This window comes from Rutidosis leptorrhynchoides, chromosome 3 (genome assembly GCF_046630445.1).
Source record: "Rutidosis leptorrhynchoides isolate AG116_Rl617_1_P2 chromosome 3, CSIRO_AGI_Rlap_v1, whole genome shotgun sequence".
NCBI classification, from domain to species: Eukaryota; Viridiplantae; Streptophyta; class Magnoliopsida; order Asterales; family Asteraceae; genus Rutidosis; species Rutidosis leptorrhynchoides.
This window is the reverse complement of record NC_092335.1, coordinates 619572185-619585388: the sequence shown is the minus strand read 5'-3', so window position 1 is coordinate 619585388 and position 13204 is coordinate 619572185.

The following is a 13204-nucleotide window of genomic DNA, read 5'->3' as shown; positions in this document are numbered from 1 at the left end:
TCGTGGCATTCATTAAGCGCCTCAGCATAAGTTGTTGGGACTGTATGGCGCAGACGCCTTACCAGTGTTGGATGACGTTCTGAGTTTATACCATGTATGAGTCCGGAAATCTGTTGCTCTGGTTTGAGATCTGGTATACGCAGGCACTCATTAGTATACCTTGTGAGAAATTCGCCCAAAGATTCCTTGGACTTCTGCACGATGTCATGGCATTCAATGTGAGTGCGCTTGCGTGGTCTCTGATTCTGATATTGCAGTAAAAACTTTGTCCGCAGATCCATAAACCCGGCAATACTACCCGCCGGCAACTTATTAAACCACTCACGAGCAATACCCTGTAGTGTCATAGGAAATATCTGACACGCAACCGGATCCACCCAGCCTTGAGTGCGCATTGCGCCTTCGAAGCGCTGTAAAAAATCATCTGGATCGGTCAGGCCATTGTAAGTACCCAACGTGCTAGGTATCTTTGGTGCTGATGGAAACGGGTAGGCGGATATATGCGGAGGAAACTTGTCAAAGGTAGTCGGTAGCTCGAAGGGTGGTTTAACAGGATCCCCTTTCAAATTTGCAAAGAAACGCTTCATCATGTCCTGAACAAAGTCAGGTTGTGAAAATAAGTGAACCATATCGGGAGGTGCGGCCTGCATGAATTGACTTGCAAGATTTGCCTGCCCTTGAACATTTTGCCAAGGTTGACCCTGCGTCTGCGGATATGACCAAGGCTGCTGCGTTGGAAAAGAGGGATAACTTGAAGACGCAGAGTACACAGGTGGCTGTAAAGGAAGCGAAACCTGTGGCGCAGATATCTGCGAAACTTGAGGATACACACTTAAAAGCCCAACTGTATGCGCTGTGCTTTGCTGCTGCGCTGTTATCGGCGCCCAATGAGAGTTCGCATCTGGGATGACCCCAAATCCCCAACTATTAAGTAACGCCTGCGCATCCGCAGGAGTTAAAAATTGTGAAACTGGGCGCGGTGGTTGCCAAGGTTGCAACGGTGTAAATGACGAATTCTGCTGAATGCTCTGCGTATGTAGAGGTATTGAAACAGTGGTACTGTAAATAGGTACCTGGCCGCAGCAAACCACATGCGGCCCCGTTGTTCCACCGCCAACGCCTGCAAAGACGACCCTTGGATCCACTGTCAAAAAGTCCAGCCGCGTGGTTGTGACTGGTGAGTTTGCTCTTGGCGGTGTGACCCCGTCTGAATATATCGGCTTGTACCTCTGAAAGGGTTCGCCGGATATAGGTGGAGGGTATATCGTGTATCCCGCCTGAGTAGCGGCCTCCGTAGTCATAACCGGTGCATGTTGACTACCAGACGGTGCGTTCTGAACATCTGTTTGGGTATGTTCCGATGATTCCTCGGAAGTCATGATACTGTTAAAGAAAAAATTCAAAAATTTTGTAAATAACGAGTCATACAATTCAAAACCTTAAAAGAAAAAGCAATTAAACAGTCTTGAATTAATTCGACTCTCAATGAAAGCACCACTTGATCATGCATATTTTAACCGAGGGGTCTTAACATGCTTGCTCAACGTAAAGGAGGGGTTTAAGGATCTTAGAACGTGGCTCTCCGGTCCGGCTACCGTGAATAACCCTGGCCGACATGATGATGCCGGCGGGGTGGCCACGTGATTAAGTCCACCTTCGATGACGTCCGTCGATCAGAAGGCCCCAAGCAAGGTTGTAGGTACCAGTTAATAAAGAACTCACCTGTTAACCTTTAGAAGATGATAGAGGATGTAAGTTACGTAGGATGTGTGGTAGAAGATGGCTACGTAACGTGGTATGTTGCTAACGACGATTAGGGTTTGTATTTATAGGCAAACCCTAATTCTAGAACCGTCATAGGATAGTGATAATCGTTTCCATAACCATCTCCCCCGAATCACGGATATAATTATGGAAAAGATATTTGCTCAACCGCCGTAAAGGGACCAGATACGGATCCGCATGCCGCATGACGCATGAGAGCACCCCGCATACGCACCATAGCGCATGCCCGTGTGTATGTTACATGCGCATGCGGGCTGCGGTATCATTAGTTTGGTAAACTAAACTTTGCAAGTCTTGTACTTTTCAAATGAATGCGACATAATTTTGGTCAAACGAGTCTCATATAGGGACTATGACCACGTAACGGGACCTAAGTTAGCGGCGCCGTCAATGACGATTTTGTCGGGTCGCTACAATAAATTTTTTTTATGAATAGTTTATGTTTCAGTTAAAGTTTTGACAAACATTGATTATCAAGTTGTCCATAACATTATTTTGGAGGTTTTACATAAAAGCACTTCTATTGGAATGTTTGACTCAATCTACTCATTTGACTTGCTCTCGGAATGCCTTATTTATGCAAGTTTCTATCATAAAGTTAATTACAAACCAAATCAAGCCATTTTTTTATGCGACTTGAAATTTGCAGATAATCAATGTGATACTAAGTACTATTCATAATAAATACATACTAACATGGATTTCTAACAATACATGACGAATGCAGGTTTTTGAAAACTCGGCTTCTCATTACTATCTCAATCCAGAGATTGAGAATATCATATGTCAAATGCAATAACTACATACAACTAACCTTACTGTAATTATCTATATCTACACAAAATATTGCAATTTTAGTAAACCAAATTCAAGTGACATCCCACCCTTATTTTTCGCCCAAACTGTTGCAAAACCAAATTCTTTTCCCCCTGATCAGAGAATAGGCGGCAATATTTGATTGTCTTTGAATAGAAACTAGCTTAATACCCGCGAGTTCGCGGGTTTCGACAATAAAATTTTAAAATAAAATAAATTATGTATCATTTCATGTAAAAATTAAATCCAATGATGTATAATAATGAAATGATAACTGAGCGAAATACGACCTAAGCGGATATTTCAAGTCAGTGATAACATTGAGTGCAATGTTATAACCCAACGGAGTCGAACTCCTGACCTCTCGCTAAGAGAGGCAGACCATTACCATTTGAGCTAGAATCTGAGCCGCAACCGGACTACTTTTTTATGCCACCACCCACCTTTGCAAAAGAATAAAAATGTTATTTGAATAATCAATAATAGTAAATGTCTGCACTTTTATGATATTCTTATAATCGATTATTGAAAAGGTATATGGACAACTTAGGTGACAAAATGGGCATATATACAAAAGAGCTTAGTAAGGTTCTTTTGTTTTGCATGCTCCTTATTATAGAAAGTCACGATATTGATAAACCACACTAAATTAAAAAGCTTACATGTTACATAGTATCAAATTGACACAACTATAATGAATAATTAGTAGAAATTGAGCTTATATTTTAGAGGATTTTTAACTTATCCACAATAAAATATTGTTACACAACCATACAATGTTTGACTATCATCTACAGTATGTTAAACACCCAATTATCATGTACCTTTGTCAAACACAAACATATGCTAATCGACTGTTATAAAAGGTTATGTAAAAAGATCAACCAAACTGTCCCGTTTTGACCGATTCGGAATTTCTCTTTTTACCCAACTGCCACAACCCCCCGATTTTTCCGCATATATGACTATTCGTATACAACCAAAAGTGGTGAGTAACACAACTCAGCAAATCATAAATGTACGGCTGTGCAAGTCTCCATTAGAAATCCTAGTGGCGTCAAACTCTGAGCCTTGTATGATATCAATCAAAGTTGATCGTTTGGCTTGAGATTAGGTTCGGATGAGAGCTTAACAATTCGACAAGAACATGATAGATAATGAAGCCCCTTCTCATGAGAGCATAAACTAAAAAGTTCCAACAAGAATAAACAGTGCAATAAAGCTATATTTCAAGTCCTAGATAATGGCTCTTTAAACAACCTAATAATCTTTTTAGGAAGTCAATATAAAGGTAATAGTTGAGGGGGAGATACAACAAAAACTGTTTTCAATGAATAAGAATGAGATAACCTAGTCAATCTCAAGAAAGCAATTACTACAATCAATGTAAGTCATACCTGCATATTTAATCCATTGATCAACTCGATTCCACCTTTCGATGATCCTTAATGCAGAATTAGATAGCCCGTGTGTTGAGGACGTCCAATGCCTTACGAATATTTAGCAAGAATGGTTGATCTACTTCCAGAAGCCTCTTCCAACATACGGGAAGAGTTACGTGCAGTCTCCACTCTCCACTGATTGTGCTTTATCATAAATAAAAAAAATTCGCAAAACATGACATGATTCACCATTCTGAACTAAAAGTAAAATAAAAACAGTTCTCATCATAAACACCCACAATAAAGAAAACCAACATATTACCCAAAAAATTCTTAATTTAATATATATGTACAGCTCTTCCAAGCAATTCTTCCCTCTATTTGTGCTTCTTGCATCTACCTCAGTTGTCGCTGTATATATTGATCTAAACTATCTCTCTTTACGAATCGACTTCTTAGCACCAAGTAGGATGTGGTCAGCTGTCAAGTCCAGTACAAAAAAACTAATTACAATAAATTAATCAGTAAATAAATATACTAATTAGTTAATCATTCATAAAACTATCATAATGAAAATCAAAGGGATGATAATAGATTGGTATATGCACTACATGCAGAGTAAAAGATATAGATTCACCAATTACCAGAAATACCATCAACTAATCCATTAATATCTGACCAGTAATAACTTCATCTGCAACATCTAAATCAGTTGCTTCTAAAGAAACCAAAGCATTACTTTATATCTGAAGTGGAACTCTATATTGTTCTTCACCTCTAATTGCACTTAAATCTTTCTCAAAAACTACAACTTCAAATCCAAGAACTTAAAATATATTTAAAAAATTAACAACATAAACTGATTTAGCACCTTTAAAAAAGCCATAAACCAAATGCACCTAGAGAAACGATACACAAATAGCAAAACATCCTACAACAACATCGTCACCCAAGAATCAACAAAACATATTACAAATATCCAAACTCAAAAGACGTGAAAACAATATAAACATCATAACCAGCAACAAACCTGAAAGCAGCTACTGATTACCATCGTACAACTTGAAACCAAGAAGAAAATAACAGAAAAATCTACCAGCATGCAAAAAAAAAAAAAAACCCTGAAATCATAAAGGAATTTTAGTTATTGAAGAATTAATGTATAATAACAATGTTATTAATAACACCAAACATAAAATTAACAGAAACATTTTCGACAGCAGTTGCATGAAAAAAATTTCAGACATCAACATAAATAAAATCAAACTAATGTTATAAGCAATAAGAACCTTATAATAACGAAACAACACCTGTCATACAAAGATACTCCTCAACAATTAATGTAGCGTTCACGGACGATGACCTCTTCTGACCATATGATATATACCCAGATTGATTTGCACATTGTCAATGACATCTAATACCTCATCACTTTCAACCGCCACAGATTTTCTCAACACCGATATTTGTCCACCAGAATTTACTAAACAGTTACTCGATAACGGTAATGTTAACAAAATCAACACGAAGAGTTGGTACTTTCCAAATAAATTACATATACTAAACCTAATCCGTTCCTAATCGTGATTAATTCATATATAATAAATACCAAACTTAGTTACCTTTACAACACTACTTTATGAGACAATAGCTAGCCAGTTATTCTCAAAGAAACTACATTACCTTATGATTGTGGCTTGACTCAGAGGGACGACCCGAATGTTTCTTAATAAAATCTTTAGCAAACATGAGCCTTCTAAGGTCCACGTTGGTCATCGCACTGTAACATCCCACCTTTTTTCGTTTACTTTCCGTTTATTTATTTTAAAGTCCGTTATATAGTTATAACATCTTTCGTTAATACGCGTTTTAAAATATTTCGTTTAAGTAACTCACGCACCCGCTTTTAAACTTGAGGGACTAAACTTGTCAAGAGACCAAATATTTGACTAGGTCAACTAGTCAAACCTTTCTCCTCCACTCACTCATTCACCTCCCTCTTTCATCTTGTATACTTCCATTTTCTCTCAACCCACTCAACATAAATTCATCATCTAAATCCGATATAGCAAGCGTTCTTCAAAACAAATTACATATTTGGAATCCTTGCAACTTCCTCTTCGATTCCATACCAACTTCATCTCGTTTGGGTAACTTTCTAAAAACACTAGATTCTTTGTTCTTGATGTTTTTAACTTATAAAAGTGTTAATTAGTGTCTATGGCTCAAGTCTAACATGAAAATGTGATTTATATGCTCGATCTTGTTATTTTAAGTAACTAGCATGAACTTGAAATTTGGTGTGTTTGATCTTGGGATTTGATTGCTTAAATGTTGTTAGATGTTAAAAGTGCATGTATTAAATGTGTTACTAGCATCACTAGCTTCAATTTGATGTGTAGGTTGATTAAGAAAACTTCACTAACATGATTAATGATTTTGTGATTTTGGTTAGGGTTTGATAGGCTTAATTATGAACTTTTGATGCATTGAATGCTATGAAATATTGTTGGTAAGTGTTAGTTGAATTGTATGCGTGATTACCTACAAAACGGCGTATTATATGTGTGCATTAAATTCCCGAATCATCAATATGTATTTATGAACTTGAAGCATTTATGATGAGCATTAAATGAGCATTCGATTGGATTTCGATTTTTATAAATGATGAATTTGATGGATGAAATGTGTTTAGTTGTATTCCTCGTTAAATTACCTTTCCAACGATGTATGGTATGCGTTTTAGATGTTTACGGTTCATTAGTTATGATAAATTGAAGTTTGGATGAGACTTGAACAAATTAAACAGCCCAGGTACCAGCTCACGCATAGTGTCGCGGCGCGGCCCTCCTGTGTCGCGGCGCGGCAATGTCCGCATTCAGGGACTGATCAACTTTACCATTTTACGAAAAATTCTAACTATGCTACGCACCTCTGATTAACATGTAACTTGTTCTAACATGCATATATATGAATAATTAGCTCAGAAAAATAGTTCGAGACCCGACCCGAAGGTGTTGACTTTTTCGTTGACTCTGACTTGACCAAAGTTGACTTTTATTCAAATGTAACCGATGCTTTGTTTAAACCATTCTAGTCTTCTTGTATACTTGATTCTTGCATGAAACTTGACAACTTGACTCACATGCTATATTAATCGAGTCGTAACGAGCCATAGGACTAATTGAACACTTTGACCGACCGTGTTTACCGATATTGATACAACCTAATTGTTTAGGTCGAGACTAGCATTCGTTTCTTGCACACGGTTACTTGTGAAGTACATTTATATTCGTGCACTCAAGGTAAGATCATAGTCCCACTTTTACTCTTTTATACTTATACTTGGGATGAGAAAACATAAACGATTTATTCTTTTATACATTGAACACAAGTACAAAAACAAACATTCCACGTACGAGTTAGAACAAAAATCCCCAATTCAATTATCATTAGTTACACTTGTAGGGTGTAAGCGAGTAATTATGTTGTGTGGCCATACGGGTTTGACGAACCCTCATTCGGACGGTTCGCTACCGTTAGCAAATGAAATATAATTTTATCGGTATAGTGTATGTTCTAACACTATGGATTCAGAGGTAACATTCAATTAAGACTTGATAATTGGGTGCTCGTGATACAAACAACATCTTTTGAATGCAAACGATTTGGATAATCAACTTATACTAAATCTTGTGATTCAAATACATACGTTTACTAATACACCTATGATTTCACCAACATTTTTCGTTGACAGTTTTCTATATGTTTTTCTCAGGTCCTTGAATGCTAAGTGATACATGCTTCCGCACTCTACTTTTTGATACTTGATTGGATGTCGAGTATACATGCATACATGGAGCGTCTTTTGACTTATTTTAAATTGTGTCACATAGGTTTCATTCGTACTTTAAACGTTGTAATATAACTAGTCGTTGAACTACTTTTGTAAACTTGAACATCCATACATTTGAAATGAATGCGATATTTTTTTAGTCAAACGTTGCTTTAAAGACTTATGACCATGTGACGGGACCTAAGTAGATGGCGCCGTCAATGACGATTTTGTCCGGTCACTACAGATGGTATCAGAGCGTTGGTTGTAGGGATTTAGAGTTCATTGGTGTCAACCCCGAGTCATAGGGTACATTAGTGAGTCTAGACTACAACCGGCATATAGACTTGAAGTAGGAATTACTTGACTACTTGTGCATTTATACTCGAACTCTTCAATTCATATCTAACTCTTATTCCATCTTAATCTCACGTTGTTTAATTTGATTGATACGCCACCTTGACTATATGAAATAATGTCGAATGCACATATGAATTAGGGTAATATAATTGCCGGGATTATATTACGGTGACTCATATGGACGTTCCGACATTATGACATAAAGAATTTAAGGCGGGTCAAGGAAGATTTCTCTCTATCTTTATTCCATGTCACGATTAGTATTATTTAGAATACTAATCAATGATATTCTTGTATCTTGAAGGAACAATGCCTCCTCGCCGAGTTCCACGCAATGAAACTCCCGAACAAGCTCTTCAACGAATGATAGCCACCGCCGTAGATGCGACCATGGCCGGTCACTCTTCCAACAACAACCACAACAACAACAACAACAACAACAACAACAATGGAGCGGGTAATTCAAACGAGGGATGCTCCTACAAAGCTTTCATGGGGTGCAAACCTCACACTTTCGATGGGACCGGAGGACCGGTTGCTCTTACTCGATGGTTTGAGCAAACGAAAGCCGTTTTTAGCATAAGCGGTTGCCGGGACCAAGACAAGATCAAATACTCCACCCACACTTTTGTCGGTATTGCTCTCACGTGGTGGAACACGTATGTACAATCGGTGGGTACCGATGAAGCCCATGCTCTCTCTTGGCCCGATTTAAAATAAAAAATGATCACCGAATACTTTCCCCACAAAGAGACTTGAAGGCTCGAAAGCGAAATAAGAGGTTTGAAAGCGGTTGGAAACGACCTTAACGCTTATAATCAACAGTTTGCCGAGCTAGCTCTAATGTGTCCAAACCTTGTAAATTTCGAGCCTCTACGAGTTGAACTTTACATGGATGGCCTTCCTAAGAGCATCAAACACGGGGTAATGTCATCCAAATCCGCTAACCTACAAGACACTTTAAAGATGGCCCGCCAATTGATAGAAACGGTGGATGAAATCGTAGTACCGGCACCTAAGGCCGAGGATAAATCGGGTGGCAACAAAAGAAAATGGGAAGCCACTCAATCAAGCAACTACAACAACAACAACAACAACTTCACCAAAAAGCCTTTCACCTCCGATGGCAAGAAGGGTTATGCTGGATATCTACCTTATTGTAACAAGTGCTACAAACATCATTTGGGTGAATGTGGCAAGCCATTTTGCCACAAATGTCGAAGAAGTGGTCATATGGCCAACGATTGTAGAAGTGCCACCCCCGTCGCTCAAAAGGGGCCCAATGCACCGAAAACGGGTGTTTGTTTCGAATGTGGCCAACCGGGTCATTTTAGAAATACGTGCCCAAAGAAGAAAGCTAACCCCAATACACGCGGCCGAGCTTTCAACATCAACACCGAGGATGCCCGAGATGACAATGAACTAGTCACGGGTACGTTCCTTCTCAATAATTCTTATGTCTCTTGTTTATTCGATTCGGGTTCCGATAAGAGCTTTGTATCCAAGACTTTGACTCATTCTTTTCGCACTCCACCACTCCCACTAGATATTACTTATACAATTGAAGTGGCCAACGGGAAACTATTGAGTGTCGACAAATTTTATCAGGGGTGTACGTTAAACTTAATGGGTAAAGAGTTTGAAATTGACTTGATACCTATAGAACTAGGGAGCTTCGATGTAATCATTGGTATGGATTGGTTAGCCAAAATGAAATCTCACATCCTTTGTGATCTTAAAGCAATTCAAATTCCTTTCGAGAATGGTGAACCCTTGATTGTCTATGGCGATAAGAGTTGCACCGGACTCAACCTCGTCTCGTGCCTTAAAGTTGAAAAATACCTTCGTAAAGGTTGTTTCGCGATTCTAGCCCATGTTAAGAAAGTCGAGACCGACGAGAAGCATATCGATGATGTGCCAATTATTAGTGACTTTTTCGATGTTTTTCCCGACGAATTGTCGTGTCTTCCACCTCATCGACCGGTAGAATTCCAAATCGATCTTATCCCGGGAGCCGCACCCGTAGCACGTGCACCGTATAGACTTGCTCCATCCGAAATGCAAGAATTGCAAAGTCAAATCCAAGAACTACTTGACCATGGTTTTATCCAACCTAGCCATTCACCATGGGGTGCTCCGATTTTATTCGTTAAGAAGAAAGATGGATCCCTACGAATGTGCATCGACTATCGTGAACTAAACAAATTGACGGTTAAGAACCGATATCCTCTTCAGCGCATCGACGACCTCTTTGATCAACTACAAGGGTCTTGTGTTTATTCAAAAATTGATCTCCGCTCGAGTTATCATCAATTAAGGGTTAAGGGGGAAGATGTCTCCAAAACCGCTTTCTGGACTCGCTATGGTAGTTACGAATTCCTTGTCATGCTATTTGGCCTAACTAATGCGCCGGCGGTGTTCATGGACCTTATGAACTGCGTGTGCAAACCGTATCTCGACAAATTCATTATTGTATTCATTGATGACATCTTGGTCTATTCTAAAAGCGAAGAGGAACATGAACAACATCTCCGACTTGTGCTCGAACTCCTTAGACAAGAACGACTCTATGACAAATTATCCAAGTGTGAATTTTGGTTGAAGGAGGTTCAATTCTCGGTCATATCGTAAGCAACCAAGGTATTAAGGTCGATCCTACAAAAATCGAAGCCATTAGCAAATGGGAAACTCCTACTCACATTCGTCAATTCTTAGGCCTCGCCGGGTACTATCGTAGATTCATCAAAAATTTCTCTTTGTTTGCTCGTCCTCTAACCGCGTTAACTCATAAAGGGAGGAAATTCATTTGGTCAACCGAACAAGAGTCCGCGTTTCAAATCTTGAAGAAAAAGTTAACCACCGCTCCTATCTTATCTCTCCCCGAGGGCAATGATGATTTCGTTGTATATTGCGATGCTTCGAAACATGGTTTTGGATGTGTTTTGATGCAACGAAGGAAGGTTATTGCTTATGCTTCCTGACAATTGAAAATTCATGAACGAAACTACATGACACATGATCTCGAACTCGAAGCCGTTGTCTTTGCACTCAAAATGTGGAGACACTATCTTTATGGAACCAAGAGTACTATCTTCACCGATCACAAAAGCCTTCAACACATATTCGATCAAAAAAAACTATACATGAGACAACGATGGTGGATTGAAACCTTAAACGATTACAATTGTGAGCTTCGTTACCATCCCGGAAAGGCAAATGTAGTAGCCGATGCCTTAAGCCGAAAAGAAAGAATGGTGCCTCTTCGTGTCCGAGCTTTAAACATCACCATCCACACCAATCTCAATAACCAAATTCTTGTAGCCCAAGATGAGGCTCTCAAGGATTAAAACATCTCTCTCGAACGCTTGAACATTCTTGCCTCTCGATTCGAAGTTAAGGAGACCGGACTCTGGTATTTCGCTGGAAGAATTTGGGTACCTAGTTATGGGGACTTACGAAGCCTTATTTTAGAAGAAACCCATAAGTCAAGATATTCGATTCACCCCGGTGCCAATAAGATGTACCATGACCTCAAAGAACAATATTGGTGGCCAAACATTAAAAGGGACGTTGCTACCTAAGTTAGAAAGTGCCTAACTTGCTCCAAAGTCAAAGCCGAACATCAAAGACAGTCCGAACTACTTCAACAACCCGAAATCCCACAATGGAAATGGAAAAGAATAACGATGGATTTTATCACAAAACTACCTAAGACAATAGGCGGTTATGATACCATTTGGGTTATTGTTGACCGTCTCACCAAATCCGCCCACTTCCTAGCCATGAAGGAAACCGACAAAATGGAGAAACTTGCACAACTTTACATTAAAGTGATCGTAGCCCGTCACGGTGTACCATTATCGATTATTTCCGACTGAGATGGCCATTTTGTTTCTAGATTTTGGCGTACTTTACAAGAAGCGTTGGGAACACGATTAGACATGAGCACCGCATACCATCCGCAAACCGACGGACAAAGCGAACGTACAATTCAAACCTTAGAAGGCATGCTACGAGCTTGCGTTATCGATTTCGGAAAAGCTTGGGACAAGCACTTGCCTCTCGCCGAATTCTCCTAAAACAATAGTTATCACGCGAGTATTAACGCCGCACCATTCGAAGCATTATATGGCCGAAAATGTCGTTCACCTCTTTGTTGGTCTGAAGTAGGTGAACCACAAATCACCGGACCCGAACTCATTCATGAAACAACCGAGAAGATCGTTCAAATCCGAGATAGGCTTAGGACGGCCCGTAGTCGTCAAAAGAGCTATACCAACATTAGACGCAACGACCTCGAATTCCAAGTCGGTGACCGCGTAATGTTAAAAGTCGCACCTTGGAAAGGTGTAACCCATTTCGGAAAACGCGGGAAGTTAAATCCGCGGTATATTAGTCCTTTCAAAATCTTGGAGCGTGTTGGAACCGTTGCTTATCGTTTAGATCTTCCGCCTCAACTGAGCTTCGTTCATCCTACTTTCCATGTATCAAATTTGAAGAAGTGTTTCGCCAAACCCGAACTCGTCATCCCTCTCGAGGAGCTTACTATTGATGACAAACTTCATTTTGTGGAAGAACCGGTTGAAATTGTGGATCACTCCGTCAAGATGCTAAAACAAAGCCGAATTTTGATTGTCAAAGTCCGTTGGAACGCCAAAAGAGGACCAGAGTTTACTTGGGAAAGACAAGATCAAATGAAAAAGAAGTACCCACATTTATTCGTGGATTTGGAAACGCAAGATCCCGAGGAAGAAACAACGACTACTAAGCCTACTTAAATTTCAGGACGAAATTTCTTTTAAGGGGTAGGTAATGTAACATCCCGCCTTTTTCCGTTTACTTTCCGTTTATTTATTTTAAAGTCCATTATATAGTTATAACATCTTCCGTTAATACGCATTTTAAAATATTTCGTTTAGGTAACTCACGCACCCGCTATTAAACTTGAGGGACAAAGATTTGACTAGGTCAACTAGTCAACCCTTTCTCCTCCACTCACTCATTCACCTCCCTCTTTCATCTTTGA